We start from the raw sequence: 26097 nt of genomic DNA, 5'->3' as shown, positions 1-26097 counted from the left end.
CCAGGTACAGTCATATGAAAAGGTTTGGGACCTCCTCTCAGCCTGCATAACAATTGACTCTCCTTTCAACAAAAAAGATAACAGTGGTATGTCTTTCATTTCCTAGTAACATCTGAGTACTGGGGTGTTTTCTGAACAAACATTTTTAGTGAAGCAGTATTTAGTTGTATGAAATTATATCAAATGTGAAAAACTGGCTGTGCAAAAATGTGGGTCCCCTTGTAATTTTGCTGATTTGAATGCCTGTCACTGCTCAATGCTGATTACTTACAACACCAAATTGGTTGATTAGCTCGTTAAGCCTTGAACTTCATAGACAGGTGTGTCCAATCATCAGATATAAAGGTATTTAAGGTGGTCCATTGCAAGTTGTGCTTCCCTTTGACTCTCCTCTGAAGAGTGACAGCATGGGATCCTCAAAGCAACTGTCCAAAGATCTGAAAACAAAGATTGTTCAGTCTCATGGTTTAGGGGAAGGCTATTTAGGGGAAGGCTACACAAAGCTATCTCAGAGGTTTAAACTGTCAGTTTCAACTGTAAGGAATGGAATCAGGAAATGGAAGGCCACAGGCACAGTTGTTGTTAAACCCAGCAGGTCCGGCAGGCCAAGAAAAATACAGGAGTGGCATATGCGCAGGATTGTGAGAATGGATACAGACAACCCACAGATCACCTCCAAAGACCTGCAAGAACATCTTGCTGCAGATGGTGTATCTGTACATCGTTCGACAATTCAGCGCAATCTGCACAAAGAACATCTGTATGGCAGGGTGATGAGAAAGAAGCCCTTTCTGCACTCACGTCACAAACAGAGTCGCTTGTTGTATGCAAATGCTCATTTAGACAAGCCAGATTCATTTTGGAACAAAGTGCTTTGGACTGATGAGACAAAAATTGAGTTATTTAGTCAGAACAAAAAGCGCTTTGCATAGCGGAGGGAGAACATGACATTCCAAGAAAAACACTTGCTACCCACTGTCAAATTTGGTGGAGGTTCCATCATGCTGTGGGGCTGTGTGGCTAGTTCAGGGACTGGGGCCCTTGTTAAAGTCGAGGGTCAGATGAATTCAACCCAATATCAACAAATTCTTCAGGATAATGTTCAAGTTGAAGTTACGCAGGGGTTGGATATTCCAACAAGACAATGACCAAAAACACAGTTTGAAATCTACAAAGGCATTCATGCAGAGAGAGAAGTACAATGTCCTGGAATGGCCGTCACAGTTGCAGGCTGTCCATGCTCGGCAGCCATCAAATTGAACTGAACTGGAGAGATTCTGTATGAACGAATGGTCAAAAATACCTCCATCCAGAATCCAGACACTCATCAAAGGCTATAGGAGGACAGCGTCTAGAGGCTGTTAGATTTTCAAAAGGAGGCTCAACTAAGTATTGATGTCATATTTCTGTTGGGGTGCCCAAATTTATGCACCTGTGTAATTTTGTTATGATGCATATTGCATATTTTCTTTTAATCCAATAAATTTCCATAAGGCATGTCATATATTAAAAAGAAGTTGCTACTTTGAAAGCTCAGACAATGATAAACAAAAATCCAAAGAATTAAGCGAGGTTCCCAAACATTTTCATATGACTGTATAAGGCGTTGAGGGAACATGGTTTTAAACCGTGCCCTGCGTGCCAAATAACATGAAAGACTGCGCTTTACTGAATGTGAGGCACCGTATATTTAATTTAAGCTTTATTGAATATGCAGCACTGTACGTTTAAAGCATACTGAAGAAGAAGTAAACCATCTTTAAGTATAGAAACAACCAAAGTTTGATAAGAAAAGCTAAGTTTAGAGAAGATACATTTTCTCCTAAATTTTTATCTTTTATTCTAATTCTATGTGTGTAACAAACTTTCTTCTTTATTCTTGTGGGGATTATTTTCTTTGAATTTTCACTAAATACTTTAAAACAAACTTTTGGACAGAGATTTTTCGCCATGTTTTTACCCGTGCTTGATCCTGCCTTACACATTGGCAGCAACAATTAGCAAAAAAAATAAATAATTTTGTGCATAATTGAATTTTTGAAAGGCAATGAAGTGACCACCAGTACAAAAACTGGAACAAGATGAAAGCAGTTAAAGCACATCCAGTGGCTGAAGAACGTATTTACATGCCTAACTCCCACAGGTTAGCGGTGTTACAAATAAACAGTGTATATCAAAGCTTCTTCTAAAATGTTGTTAATTGTACAAAATAAGAACAGACAATCTATTCCTGGTATTACAAAACAGCATATATCCAACCCATAAGGAGCAACATTACCTTTTTAAAAATGTCATGCACATGTTTCTAATACTATACTCTCAATACCAAGCCTTGCCCTGCCCACCACCATCTGTGCACACAAGTCACAGTCAACTGTAAAAAGAAATAAAGCAGCAACACAAACAAGCGCCACAAGAGTCTGGCTGGTGTAAATGTTATTAGTACCTTTTTATTACGCTTCTATTTAAAGAATGAGAGAATCAAAACTTTACACACAGCACATCAGAACCGCAGCTATACAATCCGGAAAGCAATATGTAAAAGAATATAAGAGAATAAGAAAAAAAAAAAACAATATTCAAATCAAAACATCCTTAAAGTGAAGTTTAAAAAATATATATTTAATCCAGTAACATTGTGTTAACATTAATTTTATTACAGATGTAACTCTAACATTACACTCTATCAGAAAGTAAAATGCAGACATGTCAACACATTTGACCAGAAAAACCTCTTCTCTCACAATGCTGGTATTAATATAAAATCTAATCAATTTCTTTTTTTTTTGCCAATCCAACTCCAGCTGAATTTAAAGAATACACAAGGCCATTTGTAGGTCTGGTATACATCACTGTTGACATAATCTGTTACAGAGTGCAGGCACATTAAGTACCTTTACTCAGGGTGATACCCAAGGAATGAACCAACATCTTTGCGATTTATAGTAAAACGTTCATCCTACCAAACAACACTGTTCACAGGGTTTTGTTTTTATATCTTGTTTTATTAATAGCCATGTTTAACGCATCTGCTTTGATCGACTGAAGGGATGTGGCTGGACCTTACTGCAGCAGCACTGAGCACGATCCCCAACCTCACAGCAGAACAATCCGACCAAAAACATTTGGGATCTGAGAGTAAAACCTCTTTCTCTTCTTTCCCCATTGTCCTTTGGAAGGCTAAACATACTTAAGCTAGATTCACCCATTACGTGTATACAGATATGCACGGTTTGTGTTTTCATGTGATCTTCAACCAACGTCTGCCTGCCATTTCATTTCAATTTGGTCATTCCAGAGTACGAATTCATGGAAATGGACAGCATTATCGCTTTTTTTTTTTTTTTTTTTTTTTAAATAAACTACTCCGTACTCCTCCACGAGAACAGATACACAGATAGAAACCACAGAAGATAATGAATTTTACTGGTGTGTTTGGGATTCCAGATGTTGAAATACAAGAAGGAATTGCAGAACTGTCAACATTGAGTACCAGCTGAACAACGCATAAAACAGGCCTTACAGTGTGTTATCTTATAAAACTATTTAAAAAAAAAAAAAAAAAAAAAAAAGTTTCACATTTTTCAGGTATAAAACAGACCTTAAAATGTGTTATCTTAGAAAACTAATTAAAAAAAAATTCACGATTTTCAGTTGTATGCTAGGGTTTGAGAGACTTTGGTCAAACTGCTCATTTTAACACAACCGTCTGAATGGTACAAACTTGAACATGATGTATTTCTGCACAATTACTCTTTACTTGCTGAATTAAAAAAATAAAACAAATGTGTATCATCTATCCAAAAGATCTGGGCACCTCTCACGTTAATTTATGAATACTTTTCATTAGGCTTCAAAACTTGAATAACTTGTTAGGCCTCAAATTAAACCAGATGAAGACAACTCCAGAGTTTTAAACACACTGACCTCTCTCACCCCTCTGGACGTTGTGCCTACTCTCAACGAGAATGGCAACTAAAACTTCAAGATTGACTTTTACAAAGCATGGGCAGTCTAGAAAGAGATATTTAAATGTCTCTTCATGTTATTGAAGTGAAAGGAGACTGTTGATGTCAAAGCAAGAGATGGCAGACCCATAAAACCCTGTGATAGAAATCCTTCTAAACTGGTTAAATATGCCAAGGGCCTCCAGAAAAGTTTAACTGACACCAGTGTAGTGGTCCACAGTACAGTATGGAACCTTGCATGTCTGTTGTTTGCTTAACAATACTTGGATAAGTCAGAAACCCTTTAGAACAAATTGGTTTGAACTGATAAAATAAAAAATGCATTTCTAGCTTATTGCAAAGATGACCAATTTTGAAGAAAAAAAAAAAACAGGAAGCATTTGAAGAAAGAAGAATAAAACATTGGCAAAGTTAACCCTTTGCGGTCGTTAGGCCAGAAAACTGGCCTTAGTAAAAAGTGCGCTATAGGTCGTCAGGCCACCGCTGGTGGCCCTGCAAGTTTCTGACTGATTTGCACAGTCGCCTGGTCGAGAAAAGTGGCCTGTGTTATTCCTACGTGCTTGAAAAAAATAACTGCTGTAATTATTGGCGTTTTTTCAATAATTAATTACGACTAATGTAGCGTGACGTTGAAAATTAAATATGACTGCAAAGGGTTAAGCATGGGATGAATCTAATACACTTAGGGACTGTGTGGAAGCTAGTAGCACAAGAAATTCAATGAATGTCAAAGGACGAATGGATTCAACGAAATATCAAGAAATCCTAGAAGTTGAGAAGCAGATAAATATTTTAACAAGAGGATGACGTACATGGATGAAAGATTAGGTGTTCAGAGTGACCTTAACAGACACTTAAACATTAATAAAAATGCACACTGTGTGCAAGATGACACATGCTTATTTCTAAGTCAGACCATTTCTGCAAAGTACAACTACACCACAAATGTTCCAAATGCAAGAACAGAAACTCCTTTGCTAACTACAAGAAACGTTGGGAAGCTGGAACTTCGGCCAAGCAACTTAATGAAAGAGTCCAAGCATTGGCCAACAAAAGTTTGGAATCACGCAGAAATTTGTATTTTTGATAGAAATCAATACCATTTTATAAATCAAGATACCAGTATATTGGATTAAAAATACAGTAGGGACATTGCTAGTACTGATAATGGATGCTACTGCTTGAAATGTCTTGATTTTTAATGTATTTTTTACATATGAACTCCAAAGCCCCAACTGGACCTAATCAGGATAGGAGAAGTCTGAGATGTATGCATATCTGCATACAAGGATAAGTACATCAGAGAATGTTGTTTCAAAAACAAACACCTTACAGGACTTCAGTTGGCTTGTTCTTTAAATATGCGTCAAATACCAATGAAGAGACAACTCCATAATGCTGGCCTTAAGAGTCAGAGTTTCAAAGAAAAAGCCATGTCTGAAACTGACAAATAAAAAGAAAAGGTCAAAATGGGCAAAAGAACACATATTGGATAGATGGTGGCAGGAAAAACATATTATGGTCAAGATATTGGAGTCATCATTTCTCTGTGAGAGCTGACACTATCCACGTATTTAAGAAAGGAGCCAACTGAGGACCTGTAAGGAGTTTGCTGATCATACTACACACTCTGATGTTCTCTACCCTTATGCAGTTGTGTATCTGAGCCTTCATCATTTTCTATCCTGGTCTGATCCACTTTGCCCTCTTCCTTCAAGACAGTAATAGACCTTCATATGAAATCTTCAGATTCTTGACAACCGGTCACATGGAAAAACTTCATTCGGCAAACAAAAAAAAGTAGACAAAAATGTTTCTTGAGAAAGCCATTTTTTAATCCAGAGCTGAACTTTAGGAATGCCAATAACTTAAAATCCCAAGTGAACAAGAATAATAGGTTTCAGTGGAGCTAATGCAATTCCAAAGGTTTCTCTAATAGCTAACTAGCAGGAAAACAGGACTAATTAGTTAGCCTTTATAACAATAAAAAATGGCTGCAAAAACTGAGCTATGCAGTCATACGTGAATAATACATTTTAAAAAATCAGTTCTTTAAAACATCGATAGGCAATAACACCACGAGTAATGTCTTGACTTTATTTTTAAACCATTTTTTATCTTGCTAAAAAAAGGTTTCAATTTCTATCAGAAACATGAAACTTTCTGGGTGTGTCCAGACCTTTGAATGGCACTACATATGGACAAACACAGTTTTCGGAGTGACCTTACCAATCACTTAACACTACTCGGAACCTGTGGGGAGCACAAGTACTGTGTGAAAGGTGACCTGTGCATCTTTGTGAGACAAGGTTCAACTACATATTTCGAAAGCACAGACACCCCTTTGCCCACCACCAAAAACGTTAGGAAGGTGGAACTGTGTCCCCTTTGTGATGCTGCAATGTCATTCCTGTGTGCGTTTCCACGGTTGTTCCGCGATTAAGAGGCGTCCCTTCCAGTGATTGTTGCTGTCTTGCACCAATTTCTACCAGTATTATAAATCCATGACTGCCATTGAGATAAATACAACTTCGGAAAAGAAGAGTTAACGGCGACACTAGAGGCAGCGGAAGAGGAGGAGGGATATTTAAAAAAATCAGAGCCCAGCCCCTTTGAAAGACCGCGTTAAACCATCGGCCCGCAGGCAAGTACAAACACAGCATGCGAAAAGTGGGCTCAACTTACAAACTGCCAGAATGCCACCGAGAGAAAAGCGATGCCCTGCAGCCCCTCCTGGTTGTCTTGTGCGCACGCCGCTTTGCCTGACCTTTCACCTCCCTCACCTGAGGGGCAGCAGCACCTCATTAATCGCCAGGCACAGCGGGCTGTAACTCGGAAACGCGCAGGGTGGAGGGGGTGCGATATCAGACGGACTCGAAATTCCTAACGTTTCTGACATTCCCAAGGGGAACCGACATCTGGTTCTGTAAGCGCCAAACCTTGGCAACAGGTGCGCACACCGGCGCTTCTTTTCCATTGTATCGTCTCTTTGGTTGGCTTTGACCGGGGTGCTGCATTTGATAAAATAAGCAAGACAATCTTCGGACGGGACACAAAAACATAGGATGTGGTGCATTAAGATATATAGGAAGAAGCATGAAACGCCGGCAAGTAAATCCTATTTTCTAGCTCATTTGACGCCGACCAACGCTAAAACTTTTTCTCCACTTACCAATCTGTACGCACGTGTCAGTTTGTCTCCTTATCGTGAACTCCTCAGCGCGCCTTCTTTTTCAAGCCCGGTTTATTTATTTTCAGAACTCCACTCTGTCCATACAAGCCGCTCAGTTCGAAACTGCTCTCTCCTAGTTGCGCAGCCAATGAAGCGGCGCGCAGTTATCGTCGCTTTTCATCTGGCTGCTGTGGCGGCGCCTCACTTACTGCGCACGCGAGCTCTGCGTTCGCATATTTCCAGAGTAGTGCTGTAGACAAGAGGCATCGGAATGTGGGAGGAGAAGCTGTCAATCAACATCCGTACAGCCAATCAGATACGAGGGGCGTCGGAAAATAACTAATCAGATGCGGTGTTTTGTATGTCAATCATTTTCAGAGTCTCCTTTTGCAGCCTGCATTTTACAGCATGCATACCTTTCTCCGCATGGCTCAAGGTGGGATGCGTCATGCGTGCGTGTGACTGGTCTCGCGATTCGGAGAGATTTACATAAACTCTTGAAAAGAACTGTGCTTTTATTTCTGAAACGTATCTGCATCACTTGTCGTTCTTTGGAAGTGTGTGGTTGTGTGTGTGTCTGTGCTCTTCTCCTCAGGAAGTCTTTTTCGCGGCTTAGTCACGTCACCGTCTTCAATGGGGATTGGTAATGTATGGTACTGTGAATGATTGGAGAAATAAATGGGGATGAAGAATGCAAGAAAAATGAATAATAGTCACGGCATGTATTCTGTAAATCTAGTGCAAAGCTTATCCCGTTATAAATGCAAGAAGACCCAAATTGAGATGGGACACCAATCCCTCACGAGTGACAGTCATTTTTGAACCGCACATAGCTTGAAATAGAACATGCCGACAAAACAATATGGTAACCACTGTGCTGCCCCGCCAAAAAAAAAAACAATTAGTGATTCTTTATTAATATAGTAGGGATGTTAAACTGCTTGATTTTCTGTTTACTTTTATTGTTATCTTCTTTTGTCATCCCCTGTATGTATAAGTGAGTTACTTAGTAGCACTTTTCATTTTCTCATATTTTCCTGTATTTTGACTTTTACATAAGAATTACTTCTGAACGCTTTGAAATACAGTAACTTCCTTTTTTTCGTTCTGCACCTCCTGACTCACCATTATGATAAAACCTCCATATATGACTTGTCTTGATGTCTGATTATGCATTTCATTCTTTACCAGTGGCCCTAGCCTAAAAACGGCCAGTCTCAAAAATAACCAATTTCAAACATAAGCTTGTGAAGTATCATTTTAGACATATTTCAGGATCAGTGAGTGTGAATGTAATGTTATTGTTTTTTCCTTTACTAGGGATCTGGCCCTCTACACTGAAAAAAATATATACATTTAGTTCAACAAGCATTCTTTATGAGAATCAACATCAATACGCTTTTCAAATAAGATATATTAGTATATTCACACACAAACACTAAACTTAGAAGAATACCTAAATAACTTTATGTAATGTCAATAGTCAGTTAACCAAACACAATTTTTTAAGTTGTGATATATACGGGGAATCATGTAGTCTTAGCACAGTCACACCAAAGCATCTTCATTAATTCACTAATTTCATAAACGACTGTACATTCTTAAAAATCCTGGCTCTTTATGGTTCTTTACTGGGCTGTGTGGATCCTTGTTGAACCTTTGCGTGACAAAGCACCACTTAATTCTAGGAAGTGTTTTGTGTATGAAGTTAGTTCTTTGTGCTTTGAAAAATGTCTAAATATATAGAAAAATTGAAATCTCTAATGTATGGTAGGCTACCTAGCATGACATTAAACCGATTTAAGAAAACCTGCACTTAGCCTGTGGTGTTGTCTGCAGTGAGAGTCCTTTTAAAATCAGGAATCCATTGGTATTTCACAAAATTGTTATCATCTAGTCATACTGTATTGACCATGTTATGGATTTAAATAAATAAAGTTTCCTTCGGGAACCTTCATATGAAAAAATGATTCCCCTAATGGCATCGCTTGGAGGAAACGCCCTGACACCTTTATTTTAAAAAGTGTATGTAGATAAAAGCTGAAATGTTTAAGGTATGGTTGGATACCTAGCAGGACACTAACAGATTATGACCCATTAGAATTGCACAGATTGGTTACCATCTGTTCATGCTTACTTACTGTATGGAGTCTGTTACGGATCTAAATAAATAAAAAGCTTCTTTCTGGAACATTCATATGGATGGGTCTTTTGGGAGCCACTAATGGTTCCCTGGTACTTTTCTATTATCATGACACAAATCGGATTATCGTTTTTAAGATTAGACACCCAAAGGGAACATTAACATCAGGTACCTATAGAAAATTATTCTCCACCTCCACTAACTTTAAGGTTAGATAGATAGATAGATAGATAGATAGATACTTTATTAATCCCAATGGGAAATTCACATTCTTCAGCAGCAGCATACTGATACAATAAATAATATTAAATTAAAGAATGATAATAATACAGGTGAAAAAAACAGACAATAACTATGTATAATGTTAAATATTAACGTTTACCCCCCCTGGTGGAATTAAAGAGTCGCATAGTTTGGGGGAGGAACGATCTCCTCAATCTGTCTGTGGAGCAGGACGGTGACAGCAGTCTGTCACTGAAGCTGCTCTTCTGTCTGGAGATGACATTATTTAGTGGATGCAGTGGATTCCCCATAATTGATAGGAGCCTGCTGAGCGCCCTTCGCTCTGCCACAGATGTTAAACTGTCCAGCTCCATGCCAACAATAGAGCCTGCCTTCCTCACCAGTTTGTCCAGGCGTGAGGCGTCTTTCCTCTTAATGCTGCCTCCCCAGCACACCACTGCGTAGAAGAGGGCGCTCGCCACAACTGTTTGATAGAACATCTGCAGCATCTTATTGCAGATGTTGAAGGAAGCCAGCCTTCTAAGGAAGTATAACCGGCTTTGTCCTTTCTTGCACAGCGCATCAGTATTGGCAGTCCAGTCTAATTTATTATCCAGCTGCACTCCCAGATATTTATAGGTCTGCACCATCTGCACACAGTCACCTTTGATGATCACTGGGTCTATGAGGGGTCTGGGCCTCCTAAAATCCACCACCAGCTCCTTGGTTTTGCTGGTGTTCAGGTGTAGGTGGTTTGAGTCGGACCATTTAACAAAGTCATTGATTAGGTCCCTATACTCCTCCTCCAGCCCATTCCTGATACAGCCCACGATAGCAGTGTCATCAGCGAACTTTTGCACATGGCAGGACTCCGAGTTGTATTGGAAGTCCGATGTATATAGGCTGAACAGGACCGGAGAAAGTACAGTCCCTTGTGGCGCTCCTGTGTTGCTGACCACAATGTCAGACGTGCAGTTCCCAAGACGCACATACTGAGGTCTGTCTTTAAGATAGTCCACGATCCATGCCACTAGGTATGAATCTAATCCCATCTCTGTCAGCTTGTCCCTAAGGAGCAGAGGTTGGATTGTGTTGAAGGCGCTAGAGAAGTCTAGAAACATAATTCTTACAGCACCACTGCCTCTGTCCAAGTGAGAGAGGGATCGGTGTAGCATATAGATGATGGCATCTTCCGCTCCCACCTTCTCCTGATATGCAAACTGCAGAGGGTCAAGGGCGTGTTGAACCTGTGGCCTAAGGTGGTGAAGCAGCAGCCTCTCCATGGTCTTCATCACATGTGATGTCAGAGCAACAGGCCGAAAGTCATTCAGCTTACTAGGACGTGATACCTTTGGGACTGGGGTGATACAAGATGTTTTCCAAAGCCTCGGGACTCTCCCCTGTTCCAGGCTCAGGTTGAAGATGCGCTGTAGAGGACCCCCCAGCTCCGATGCACAGACCTTCAGCAGTCGTGGCGATACTCCATCTGGACCCGCTGCTTTGCTGGCACGAAGTCTCCTCAGCTCTCTGCTCACTTGCGCTGTTGTAATTATGGGTGGGGATGTCTTTCCTATGCTGGTATCGGCAGAAGGATGTGTGGAGGGTGCAGTACTCCGAGGTGAGAGTGAGAGTGGGTTAGGGTGGTCAAACCTGTTAAAAAAGTTGTTCATTTGGTTTGCTCTCTTCACGTCTCTCTCAATGGTGGTACCCCGCTTCGAGCTGCAGCCAGTGATGATCTTCATCCCATCCCACACTTCCTTCATGCTGTTATTCTGCAACTTCTGCTCCAGCTTTCTCCTGTACTGCTCCTTCGCCGCCCTGAGCTGGACTCGGAGTTCCTTCTGCACGCGCTTGAGCTCATGCTGATCACCGTCTTTAAAAGCCCTTTTCTTCTGATTCAAAAGGCCCTTGATGTCACTTGTAATCCATGGCTTGTTCTTAGCATAGCAGCGTACTGTTCTTACTGGAACTACAATGTCCATACAGAAGTTGATGTAGTCAGTAGTGCAGTCAACAACTTCCTCAATGTTCTCACTATGAGATCCCTGCAGGATATCCCAGTCTGTAGTTCCAAAACATTCTCTCAGAGTATTCTCAGCCTCCGGGGTCCACTTCCTGAATGATCGTGTGGTTACAGGTAGGACTCTAACTTTTGGTTTATAGTGAGGCTGAAGCAGAACCAGGTTATGATCTGCTTTCCCAAGCGCAGGCAGCGGGGTGGCACTGTATGCATCTTTAACGTTTGCATAAAGTAAATCAATAGTCTTATTTCCCCGGGTGTTACAGTGCACATACTGGGAGAATGCAGGTAATGTTTTGTCCAGCGTCACATGGTTAAAGTCTCCAGCGATTAGCACAAGCGCCTCAGGGTGCTGCGTTTGTAACTTAGCAACAGCAGAATGGATGATGTCACTCGCTGACTCCACGTCTGCCCGAGGAGGAATGTATACAATAACAACAATGACATGTCCAAACTCTCTGGGCAAATAGATAGATAGATAGATAGATAGATAGATAGATAGATAGATAGATAGATAGATAGATAGATAGATAGATAGATAGATAAATACTTTATTAATCCCAATGGGAAATTCACATTCTTCAGCAGCAGCATACTGATACAATAAATAATATTAAATTAAAGAATGATAATAATACAGGTGAAAAAAAATAGTATTTGTGGTTGGGGTAGGCCAGTCTAATCATTTAAAATCCAAAAATTAAGTAACCCTAACGATTTGCGTCACGATAAGTACCAGCTCCCCTATGGCATTGCCCTGAACCTCTCTGGCATCTTCATTTTAGGAGTGTACTTACTGATTCTAATACGCACACTACATGCGTTCAGTGAATTCAATTCACAATGATTAATTAGTAAGGCGTAGCTTATGGTTTTTAGTTGAGTTCGTTTTAAGGAGCTTATTCAGGCGAACGTTTTAATTTAACTTTAAAATGAATGCATTTTCAAACACTTTTTTTCTAGTATACATTAAGCAGAAACTCCTATGTTGATTTACCTAAAATGGGGCAAACAAAAAAATGCCTTCACATTGAAAAAATTCCAAAACATCACTTTTTTTCAGAGTGTTGAGCTCTAACAGAGAGTGAAAATGACAAATTTCTATTAAAGCTGAGAATATTTAGATTTTCATCCATTTTTTTTCAAAGTGGGGGTACATGGCAAGGGGGTCCACAAAATAGCTGGTAAGTAATTCATAAATATCACCTGGTGCACGAATGGTCAGGTTATTCACTTCTCTTTTATTCAACGTTCCGTGTATTTTAAACAGTCACTACAAGTCATCCGATTAGAATGTAAAACATTTCTTTTAGTAAATAAAGTAAGAAGCGTATAACGTGCAATCTTTCCATAGAGTGTGTGTGCCTGCTGCGCCGGTGTTCTGTCGATGTGTGCTGCCTTGTCGAAATCTGCTACACATGCAAAATATTTACACGCTTTAAAAGTGAAAATATGGAAATGAACATAACATTTTATGGCATTACTCACCATCAGCCGATTTATTTTTCTAAGGTTGCACATACCAATTATGTTCAGGTTACGAACACAAAAAATGCTGGACAAAAAAATACAAGATGGGACAGGTTGAGGCATTGGATACGTTTGCTCCTAATGACTTAAACGACAAATAATAATTTTAGTAGGGTCTGTTTTACTTCATTTTATTTTATTTATTTAAGAAACTTATTAATTGACTGCTGCTTTAGAATAAATGCACAGAAACACGTTTCGATAGGTTGCGTGGCTCGACGGTACACTGGCATCAACATATCCCACAAATCCCGGATTTTACTAACAGCCAATTAAAGGCGAACAAGCTGCCGCGTCTGTGCCATTCAGCCCAGCGTTTCAGCTAGGGGGCGGGGTGCTGGCGCGCCTCTGTGCATGACGTCATTTTCGCCGTGGTGACTTTCGATAATAGGCGCCGCATCTGCATGACTTCATTCCGTGCGTAGTGCGCTGCGAAAACCATAGCAAAGTTAAAACACTAACAAGTCATGACATTAAATAAGACGTGTTATTGGCAAGTTTTGTTTTGTAGTGGAACTGGGTTAAGATAAAAACCTGAAGCCCCCAAGCACTCACCTCTGTAGTAAATTATTATATTTTTTATGAACACCCTGAATTAGGACAGTCAGTCAGTCATTGTCCAACCCGCTATATCCTAACACAGGGTAACGGAGGTCTGCTGGAGCCAATCCCAGCCAGCACAGGGCGCAAGGCAGGAAAAAAACCCGGGCAGGGTGCCAACCTACCACAGGGCACACACACAACACACCAAGCACACACTAGGGACAATTTCGGATCGCCAATGCACCTAACCTGCATGTCTTTGGACTGTGGGAGGAAACCCACGCAGACACGGGGAGAACATGCAAACTCCATGCAGGGAGGACCCGGGAAGCAAACCTAGGTCTCCTTACTGCGAGGCAGCAGCACCCTTGAATGAGGACAGTTTACGCTAATTCTGATTTTTTCACAAATTTTCAAGCCGAGATCTGATTGGCTGGTCGCTGCTATAATTAGAAATGGATTAACCTTCATGAGTACTCCTTTTATCACAGCAATATATTAAAATGTCATTTTAGAAAAATTGTGGTTTACTGTATTTATGGTGATTACTTGCAGCATGTATCCCCAGCAGGATTACGAAGCCCCGAAGAAGGACCTGCTCTGTCCAAAAAGGCTCGGCTGGGCTTCATTGTGAATTGTGGTGTGTGATTGTACAGCAGTGGATTATGTGGTACTTTCGGATGGCTGTAATGGATGTGGGACATTGAATTCATTTTCCAGTACTTTGTGATTGAATAGTTTCAGCTTTGTTTTCTTGTATATCTTTCTTTATACAGTATATAATATGCTACCGTAGCTGTCCGTTTGTCTGTCCAGGATTTTAAATCACCTGTAGCTCGCAAACCGTTTGAACTATTGACCTGAAATTTGGTACACATAAACTACGTGACGTCTACTATGCGCTTTCGTGGGGATGATTGGCCGCCAAGGTTATTCCTCTTTTTATTTTTATTTTATTGTAGAATCAACTCTCAGCAGTGGCCAGCAGGGCGGACGTGTGGGCGCCGTTCTCATTCCTTACCAACTTTGCCGTCACTTCCCCTACCTCTTCATATCTTAAATCATTCCTTAGGGAGATTGAAGACTTAAGTGACAGCTTAAGTAAAAAATTAAAGAAAACGTACTAAGTAATTGCAACACAAATACCGACTTAATCAGTTTTAACACAAAAAGATGCCAATGAAAGAAGAGAAGAAGCGGGTCACTAGGGTGGAGAAAAGAAGAGCTGCCCAGGAAGCAGCAAGCGCATCAACCTCTGAACAAACGAATGGTAAACGTACAGAGAAAGAGGATCCATCTTACTAACCGAAGGTTGTAAACCGGATATGGACGTAGGGCGCTGGGCGCATCGAAACGCACGCGCACTGCTGCACAATATGGACGAGCCCGCCACAGAGCAAAAAAATAGCGCAGGACGCATCAAGGCGCACGCGCACTGCCGCACTGCAACGAGCCCGCCACAGAGCAAAAAAATAAACGAGAGGATTCGAAGATTGTATTACAGTACGGAATCCCCAAAGGTCCACACTACACAGCATATTGGAATCACATTACAGTATTACAGTGATACATTATTAACAGTCCAGCCACAGAAAACACAGAAACGCCACCAGATGGAAAGAAACAATACTGTACACAAGTGCTCCGTATTAAACGTAAGTGCGATTATAATTCCTAACAGTAGACACCGTATAGCTAACGGAGTCACGGCTCCAAAAACAAACAGCTCAACTAACGGAAATACAAAAACGAGCCCGCATGGATACACACGATGAACAGAAATGAGAAGGTTGTACACCGGATGTCACGCGCACTGCAATGAGCCCGCCACCTGTAAACTAGACTTGCTCTAATCCACTGTGCCAGTAATGTTGATCATATAGCGGTCATTCAGTTTGGCGCCCGCCCCAAAGTCCAGAGTCAAACGCAGCGGTGTCCCGCCCAAACAACACAACCTGTGAGCTACACTTGCTCTAATCCACTGTGCCAGTAATATAGACCACACGACGGTCACAGACTCTAACCCAGCGGCTTCCCAGACTCAGTGGCTGGCACACGAACACCACAACCTGTAAACTGAACTTGCTGTGCTCCACTCTGCCAGCAGTCGGCATCAGCAAAGGCAACGGAATCACGTCTCCACAGAACGAGACCACTTTACTACAGATATGCTTATGTAATTAAATGACATTTCCCCAGACGCACCCACCCTCCATGATATGTCATCCATCCAGATATCGGACGGAACAGAAACTGATTGCCATTCTTGGATTTCCGATTCGCTGGCGAATCGCGGGCTTACTGGTGAAAACTAGGAATGATCAAGTCAAGTGCATTCTGCAGTGCGCCGTTACTGGCAGAGTATAAAGTATGAATAATGATTCTTCCTTGTTTTATCCATCCATTATCCAGAGACATTCAATCCATTAGACAACATAGGCAGACACCCTCATCTAGGGGGCACTCTGAACACCGAGGGGCAATCCCCCTACACACACACAGGTCGTCAGACTCTGACACTGAGTGGGCGCTGTTATCCTCTGGACACCGTATATAAAGGTAAAAGAGCACAATACTCATTATAGCAAACGGCGCTGCTCCTTCAGGTCCACGGTTTATGCATAAAGGATTGCCGTTTGTGCTACAGAAGGGACGCACGCTCCTGACAACAACAGGGACCTCCTCCCCCAACAAGTCGCTGAACTCTGATGAAACTGAGTGTGCACTGTTACCCACTGGCACCGTTTATTAAAGTAAAAGTGAGCAGGCACCATACACCAAGGGCCACATGCTCCTTAAAGTCTATGGTACTGTATATACCCAAAGGAGTGCTGTTTGTGCTACTGAAGGGGCGTGCGCTCAAGACAGTGGGGGCACCCCTCCACCACAGGTCATTGAAGTCTAATAATAATACTGACTACCCACTATGGAAAACGAGGGGCGGCGTCTGTCCACCCCGCCTAGAGCTCCAAATGAGCTTCAAATGGCAGTGTACACGGATTTATGATATTGAAGTGTTTGTGTCAGTAAAGTTTATTCTAATACCTGGTCTAACTACTTAACCTCCTGACTTTGTTCACATGCTATGTAGACTGAGTCGGATTGGCTATATGGAAAAGCAGGTGATGAGGTGCCCTCTGCACACACACATACACACACACTTAGTTACACATTGCGACAATGGGGGCACCCAGCAGCTCCAACCTTCAACAGTGTTTTCTTGAGGCTTGTTAGATTTTTGTCATATTAATAAATACCTATCCCATGCCCCGTTCAAGTGTTCATGAACCTTAGACCTTCAGCAAGATATTTCTCCCACTTAAAAACTTTGTCCAGATGAACAGAATCAAATTTCTAGGATTTCCTTACCTGGATTATTGAATGCATCGAGACTTCAGCAAGCTTTCATTTTTAACATGTGGGACTCCTCTGCTGCCTCCTGTGGATTTTAGGAACAATGTTGACCTCCCACCAGCCCCCCGTGACCCTGTACTGAACCTTACAGCATTGAAGACCACCAATTACCATTACTAGTATTTGAAGGACCCTACCAACATCGTTGTGAGTTACTTTCAGATCAGACCCCTGTCACACTCTGTCCTGTGCCGCCCTGTTTGGCCCTTTCTCCCCATTGCGCCATGCAAGTACGGGGGGCTCGGTAAAGAAGACGGCCTTACGTGTTCTAGACACGGCCTTTGTGGTGAGGCAGAAACCCTTCAGGTGTTTGCATCCCCCCTGGGACATCTCAGATATTTGAATCCAGCCTGCAAATTGAATGTTACAAGAAGCTCACAAATCCCACAGGTGAGCCGAGGCCTTCCGAGGTGACTCACAAGGTGACTCTCAGAATCTCTTTTGGTCTAAGAGGCTTTGGAGGAAAACTGAAAATCCGACCCTCAGGAGGTCAGCCAGCAGCCTGCCCATAGAGATATCTGTGAGAAACAGGAAGGAAGTCACAGCTAAATGAAATCATCCGGCCAAGAACACAAATGACAACAAGAAAAGAGGAGTGGAACAGACTTTGCCCTTCTGACTGAAAAATAAAGCTGATGGTGGTGGGTGGGGGGATACTATATGGGTTCTATTTGCTCATTCATTAAGAATGCTTATAGTGAGATGAACATAATAGATAGGAGAAGCGTCCCAACTGAGACGACAATTAGTTCCATTTATTATAGCATATTTCTAGACACTCAAAGCACTTTACGTATACAGTGCGGAGCCACCTCAAACACCACCAATGTGTCACATCCACCAGGATAATGTAACAGCAGCCATTCTTATGTCAGAACGCTCACCACGCATTAGGTGGTGGATGGGTGCAAGGGACAGTTAGCCAGTTAGAGATGGGGAATGATTAGGAGGCCAGAATGGACAAGGCCATGGTGGCCAATTTAACGAGGACATCAGGGTACACTCTATTCTTTCCAAAAGATGTCCAGGAATCACGGATTTACATCTCACCTGAAGGACGACACCATTTTTTACAGCACAGTGTCCCCGTCACTGCACTGGGGCATTGGGATCCACATTCAGACCAGAGAGTAAGCGCCCCCTGCTGGCCTCACCAACAACTCTTTCAGTAGCAACCCAAGCTTTTCCTAGATGGTCTTACATCAAAGTACAGGACTGGGCACAAACATGCTTAGCTTCGGGCCAGAAGGACCTGTTCTGAAATATATGTGTTATAGGAGGCCATATTGGAGGGATGGGATGGTTCCTATTTCCTATTCTCTTTCCCAGTTGCATGATATTCTTCCCAGGAGCATATAATGGAGGGACAGAGGGAGACTGCCTCTGTACGATAGATGATGTAGTAATGGAGGGCAACCCTGTAGGCTCCCTTGAGTGCCACCAGGGGTCACTGCTGAGTGAGGACTTCCTTATTTTATAGCCATTCCACCTGACCAGAAACTCCTTCATGAAAACAAAGAAAGCATCCTTAAAACTCCTTGATGTTAACCCTGAGTATTTCTCAAGCTAAGAATTCTACATAAATTCGATAATCCCGAGTCCTACTCGGGGTAATCTGTTTTGACAAGACATTGAGCGTTAAGCCTGAATAAAACTCAGGACAGTAGTCTGCTGCCATCTTGTGGATGAAATAACATCATACTGCAAAAAAAAAAAAAATCAGGCTGCTTTATATCAACTCATTAATATTCATGAGTGGGGTGGAGTCATTAACCAAAACGTAATATCATGTAAATGAGAAGCTGTAAAGACATGGCACACTACACATAAGCCATCAATATTCATGAGTGGGCAGAGCCTTTAACCAAAACACACAATGGCATGTTAATGATAAGCTGTAAAACCATGGTACACTGGCACACTGCATATAATCATCAATATTTATGAGTAGGGTGGAGCCTTTAACCAAAACGCAATATCATGTAAATAAGAAGCTGTAAAGACGTGGCACTGCACATATGTCATCAATATTCATGAGTGGGGTGGAGTCTTTAACCAAAACACATGATGGTATGTAAATGATAAGCTGTAAAACCATGGTACACTGGCACACTGCATATAATCATCAATATTTATGAGTAGGGCAGAGCCTTTAACCAAAACGCAATATCATGTAAATAAGAAGCTGTAAAGACATGGCACACTGCATGTAAGTCATCAATATTCATGAGTGGGCGGAGCCTTTAACCAAAACACACAATGGCATGTAAATGATAAGCTGTAAAACCATGGTACACTGGCACACTGCATATAATCATCAATATTTATGAGTAAGGCGGAGTCTTTAACCAAAACATAATATCATGTAAATAAGAAGCTGTAAAGACGTGGCACACTGCACGTAAGTCATCAATATTCATAAGTGGGGTGGAGCCTTTAACCACAACACAGAATGGCATATAAATAAGCTGTAAAGCCATGGTACCCTGGCACACTGCAGGTAAGTCATCAATATTCATTACTGGGGTGGAGCCTTTAACCAAAACAAACTGAAACAGAACCATTACCTGGATCAAGCAATAGTGACAACAATGTGAATTGGTCATCAAACGTTGACATGGATAATGAAACAGATGAATATGGCACTGTACGACCACATTGCTGTGATATGGCTGGTGAATTTGGTTGCCTGAACGTTCACCATGATGCAAGTAACTTTGTGGCAAAAAGACAAAATGCGATGAAGTGAAAGGACAAGACATTAGCCCCCTAAGCTCTGTTCACAATACAGCAACTGTCGTGTGTGACAGGGACATGAGGGAGTCACCAAACTGTACGTTGTTGTAGCCTACAATAACTTAAGAGGCAAATTGATCATGCAGTCCTAAATTGTCCCTAGTGTGTGCTTGGTGTGTGGATTTGTGTTTGTGTGTGTGCCCTGCGGTGGGCTGGCACCCTGCCCAGGGTTTGTTTCCTTCCTTTCCCCCTGTGTTGGCTGGGATCGGCTACAGCAGACTCCAGTGACCCTGTAGTTAGGATATAGCGGGTTGGATAATGGATGGATGGAAGTTCATGGGAAGTTTCGGGTCTCCACGACTGAGTTTGAGAGCCACCAACCTCACACATGCATTTTTTAGGATGTAAGAAGAAAATCCACAAAGACAGCAACTGGGCTCAGGACTTGACTAACACAACCTGGAAGTGTGCCGTAGCCTCCCCGCACTGCCCGCCATTGTTCACAATTCATGATAAGTGTATGACATGGGACAAAGTTGATTAACTGAACTTAAAGTCTTTGAGTCCTGGCAACATAACACCTATTTGAGCCTACTGTGGGCACATTTTTTTAACTTTCTTATGTGTGCCCAATTCCACAAGCATGTTCCATAAACTCCATTATGATTCTCTGTGCTCCTAGGGGCAATTATTCACTGATTGAAAAATATTCATCTTTCATATTGCGTCACAGGAAAAATTCCCCAATGCCAAAATGTTGAAACAGTGGGGACTTCAATGGATTTTTGTTGTTTACCTCGTAACATCACAGATGATTTGCATCTGCCTGTGCCCCGAGTTGCTGGCAGCATTTGTTGGCATTCCTTCGTACAAATAAGCCACTTTAGTGCCAGCTGCAGGGGAGCATAGAAAGGTCAATTGCATAAGCCTGGTAAAGTCATAAATGAATTCCAGCTAGTGCAGCAACATAGTGGGTTACCCAAAAGAGTGATGTAAATAGTGAGAGTCCATTGGCACTCAGTGTGGGAGAGCACTGGCACAATACTGCAATATTCATAATGCCAACCAATGGCATCTTTAGGACTAATGATAACATGATTATCACCAGATCAAAATGAAACACACAGAGTGTTCCTGGGCTTTTAGTGTTTCAGTGCACGCAACAAGGGCGAGGGGTACTTGGGCTGTGTCGAGCTCATGGCTGCTAGGATTTGGTAACCCACCAGACGAGTTAATCACTCTTTAATATTGTTCTTTATCAGTGCGGCTGGAGTATGGGAATTTGCCCCTTGGGATAATAAAGTATCTATCTATCGCTATCTATCTATCTATCTATCTATATCTATCATCTATCTATCTATATATAGTGCCTTTCACATCTATCTATCTATCTATCTAATCATCTATCTATCTACTATCTATCTATCTATCTATTATATAGTGCCTTCCTGTATATCTTATATATATATATATCTATCTATCTATCTATAGTGCCTTTTATATCTATCTATTTTATATACTGTAGTGCCTTGCTGGTCTATCTATCTATCTATCTATCTATCTATCTATCTATCTATCTATCTATCTATCTATCTATCTATCTATCTATCTATTCTTGAAGCTTTAGATCTTTTTTTCCTGCACAATCAGGAAGAAGCTTAACAGTGGGTTCGCCCATCTGTCACTGTACGATATAAGAATGAGCAAATGGCAGGATAAAAACTATACAAAGACAATAAAACGAAAACAGAACTCTTATTAAGAACTGCAGTTAAGTTGGGCTGTGCAGGCCCGACTTGGCAGACCTGTCATTTTCTTCAATGCATTAGCACCCTCTAGTGTTTGCTTTGAGTCCCTGCAGGCTGAATGTTTTCGAGTGCATTAGCACAGGGGTCCCCAACTCCGGTCCTGGAGGACCACTGTAGCTGGGGGGTTTCATTCTAACCCTTTTCTTAATTAGTGACCTGATTTTGCTGCTAATTAACTTCTTTTGAGTTCATTTTAATTTACTTGCTCTTGAAGACCCAGACCCCTTGTTTCATTTTTATTAATTAGCAGCCAAACAGTAACGAGATACAAAATGAGCCAAAACAGGACCAGCAAGCTGTGACCATCATACAATATCTGAAAATAAAGAAAGGTGAAGGTCTCAGGAAGGTTGATCTGCTTAGGTCCACAAAACATTTTACCAGAGCTCTTAGAAAAGAGAAACTCAACAATTTTGGAAATGTCTGCCATTGCACAATGAGAGCAGCAACAAGCCGTGGAATTAAAGAACGGGTTTAATGAACGACAAGAATCAGCGCCTAATTAATCAACTGGTTGGAGTCAAATTGGTTGGAGTTGAAGGCCCTGACTTAGTTGGTCTTCTGTTGGCTCCCTCACCTCACATTTCACTTTTGTTTGGGGGCCATTTAAGGAAAGAAATGAAGCAATTGAGAGGAACGATGAAGAAATTCAGGTGAACGAATCTTAAAGAAACAAGTCAATTAAAATGAATGGAAAAGGAGTTAATTCACAGGAAAAACTGGTCACTAATTAAGAAAAGGGTTAGAATGAAAACCTGCAGTCACGGTGGTCCTCCAGGACTGGAGTTGGGGACCCCTGCTGTAGCATAACACAACTGGATTTAAGGAAACAGGCTGAGGAGATGGCAGGGTGGTGGCATAGTGCTCATGTCTGGCAGTGCCCATGTCTTGCATTGAATTAGTTAATTAGTAATTCCAAATTGGCTCATGTGAAGGTGCCCTGAGATGATGGACTGGCATTCTATCCATGCCTGATGCTGACAGGATAGGCTTTGGGCCCCCACCAGCCCTAAATTCCAAAACCAATGAGCAGTGGTGATTTTAGGGGGACCAGGCCCCTCATGGACCCCGTGATCATCAGAGGTGACTGTGTGCAGAGGGTGCAGACCTATAAATATCTGGGAGTGCAGCTGGATTATAAACTGGACTGGACTGCCAATACTGATGACCTGTGTAAGAAAGGACAGAGCCGACTATACTTCCTTAGAAGGCTGGCATCCTTCAACATCTGCAATAAGATGCTGCAGATGTTCTATCAGACAGTTGTAGCGAGCGCCCTCTTCTACGTGGTGGTGTGCTGGGGAGGCAGCATAAAGAAGAAGGACGCCTCACGACTGGACAAACTGGTGAGGAAGGCAAGGCTCTATTGTAGGCACAGAGCTGGACAGTTTGACATCTGTGGCAGAGCGATGGGCGCTGAGCAGACTCCTGTCAATCATGGAGAATCCACCGCATCCACTGAACAGGATCATCTCCAGACAGGAGCAGCTTCAGCGACAGACTGCTGTCACCGTCCTGCTCCACTGACAGACTGAGGAGATCGTTCCTCCACCACACTATGTGACTCTTCAATTCCACTGGGGGGGTAAACGTTAACATTATATAAAGTTATTGTCTGTCTGTATACCTGCATTGTTATCACTCTTTAATTTAATATTGTTATTATCAGTATGCTGCTGCTGGAGTAGGGGAATTTCCCCTTGAGATTAATAAAGTATCTATCTATCTATCTATCTATCTATCTATTATATAGTGCCTTTCACATCTATCTATCTATCTATCTATCTAAATTGCTTATGCAGATTGGAGGATGTCACATGATCATTACTCAATGAATATGGCGCCTTCTAGCGTGTGGACTTTATATTATAAAATGTATTTGCATATCACAATTGACTGCGTGGAAATAAGACGTCACCACAGTGGCGCAGTAGTTAGTACTTCTGTCTCACAGCACTGGATTCCCAGGTTTAAATGTCAGCCTATATGAACTTTGCAGACTTATATATGGTGGGTACTTAATGTACTTACAGTCCACCGGGCTAATCAAAGCATCCATATATAAAGGTTTCGGTTACAGCCATGATGCATACCAGGCACAAAGACCACACAACTGCTCAGCATGGCGGATTGCGCTCGTTTCCTCCCTAATTCACAATCCTTCTCTTGATCCTGTGACTCACCCATCAAGCTCTTAAATCAAACGCCCTGCAGGTCACCGGTCACCGGTCACACCCCTGCTTCCTCAACAGACACATGCTGGGCGCACTGGGACAACCAGTGGGAAGTCAGGATGACCTGGAGCTCACTGTGCATTGATAGGACTGAGAGTGCATCGGCAGGGGGGACATCGCTGAAGGGGGGCTGTAAAAAGTATTCACCCCTTGTGCAGTTTATTGCTATATGACATTGAATCACAGTGGATTTAATGTGGCTTACTGACCAACAGAATAAAGATTCTTTAATGTCAAAGTGGTCTGAATTAATCACAAATACAAAACACCAAATAATCGATGACATTAGTATTTATATGGCACAGCTACACTCACTGGCCACTTTATTAGGTTCACCTGTTCTGCTGCTTGTTAATCCATCCATCCATTATCCAACCCACTATATCCTAACTACAGGGTCACGGGGGTCTGCCAGAGCCAATCCCAGCCAACACAGGGCACAAGGCAGGAAACAAACCCCCGGGCAGGGTGCTAGCCCACCGCAGTATTCTAAAACAACATCCAATAAATACATTTCTTAAATGAATAAAATGAATCAAATCAGACCCTATGGGCGGCACGGTGGCGCAGTGGTAGCGCTGCTGCCTCGCAGTTAGGAGACCTGGGTTCACTTCCCGGGTCCTCCCTGCGTGGAGTTTGCATGTTCTCCCCGTGTCTGCGTGGGTTTCCTCCGGGCGCTCCGGTTTCCCCCCACAGTCCAAAGACATGCAGGTTAGCTGGATTGGCGATTATAAATTGGCCCTAGTGTGTGCTTGGTGTGTTTGTGTGTGTCCTGTGGTGGGTTGGCACCCTGCCCAGGATTGGTTCCTGCCTTGTGCCCTGTGTTAGCTGGGATTGGCTCCAGCAGACCCCCGTGACCCTGTGTTCGGATTCAGCGGGTTGGAAAATGGATGGATGGATGAATTATTTGTGTGTTATAAGGTACTGCATGGGTCTGAGCTTCTTGTCCCAAATCTACCATCCAGGGCTCTCAGATCCTCAGTTCAGTTATTATTATGCAGTCTTTTGATACGTCGGAGGTGGCCTGTGGCTTTGGCACACTCTGCCTCCTGAAATTAGCTCCCTCAATCTATAGTTTTACATCTAAACAAAGCATAAACTACTCAAAAAAATTAAAGGAACGCTTTGAAAACACATCAGATCTCAATGGGAAAAAAAGACCTGCTGGATATCTCTACTGATATGGTAATGTGTTAGGAACGAAAGGATGGCACATTGTTTGATGGAAATGAATTCAAAGCCACCCCAAAAATCAAAGGGAAAAAAATGATGTGGCAGGCAGGCGAGTCCATTGTGCCGAAATTTCATTGCAGCAACTCCAAATCGTACTCAGTAGTTTGTATGACCCCCACGTGCTTGTAGGCATGCCTGACAACGTTCGGGTGGGCATGCTTCAAATGGTGTCCTGGGGGATCTCCTGTCATATCTGGACCAGGGTATGAGGTGCAACCTGGTGGCATCAGATGGACTGAAACATGATGTCCCACCCAGAGGTGTTCTATTGGATTGAGGTCAGGCGAGTGAGCGTGGGGGCCAGTCAATGGTATCAATTCCTTCATCCTCTCACCACATGAGGCTGGGCATTGTTGTACACCAGGAGGAACCCAGGAGACACTGCACCAGCATAGGGTCTGACAATGGTTCCAACGATTTCATCCCGAAACCTAATGGCAGTCAAGGTGCCGTTGTCTAGCCTGTAGAGGTCTGTGCGTCCCTCCATGGATATGCCTCCCCAGACCATCACTGACCTAACGCCAAACCAGTCATGCTGAACGATGTTACAGGCAGCATAACATTCTCCACTGTTTCTCCATACCCTTTCAGTAAAGTCACACAGACACTTTACACCTCCATCTCTTTAGATGCTTTTCCAGAGTCTCTCATAACAGACCTAAAGCGATTCAGCTTATTTTAAGATTAGTTCAGTCAAATCATCAAAATATTTAACATCAAGCATAACACAACATTCATCCCATTCCTAACTTGCTTATCCAGGGCAGCTGGAGCCGATCCTAGCAAGCATTGAGCGAAGGCAGGAACACTCCCTGGGGCACCAGTGGATCGCAGGGTCAACACACACACACACACAATCGGTGGATGATTTAGCAGTGCCAGTTCACATAAATTGCATATCTTTGGACTGCAGGAGGAAACCCAGAGGGACACAGGGAGAACCTGCAAATTAACACTCTCAGACCTTCTTAATCCAGTTCAATGTCATGGTAGTGAAGTCTAACCCAGAAGCATCAGACATAAGGCAAGATAAGAAAAACTTGTCATCAAGTGCGTAGCAATTAAACTGGCTTT

General features: G+C 42.3%; 1 protein-coding gene across 1 annotated transcript in view; it reads right to left on the bottom strand.

The window, feature by feature from the left end:
* LOC114667146 (pleckstrin homology domain-containing family G member 3) overlaps positions 1-7363 on the bottom strand; it is a 156523-nt gene extending 149160 nt beyond the window's left edge. The window contains exon 1 of the mRNA XM_028822308.2: positions 7141-7363. The gene's annotated coding sequence lies outside the window, so the exon portion shown is untranslated. The remainder of the gene's footprint in view (positions 1-7140) is intronic.
* Between the last annotated feature and the right edge of the window lie 18734 nt (positions 7364-26097).

Source organism: Erpetoichthys calabaricus, chromosome 16, assembly GCF_900747795.2.
Source record: "Erpetoichthys calabaricus chromosome 16, fErpCal1.3, whole genome shotgun sequence".
NCBI classification, from domain to species: Eukaryota; Metazoa; Chordata; class Cladistia; order Polypteriformes; family Polypteridae; genus Erpetoichthys; species Erpetoichthys calabaricus.
This window is presented reverse-complemented; position numbering and strand designations above follow the sequence as displayed.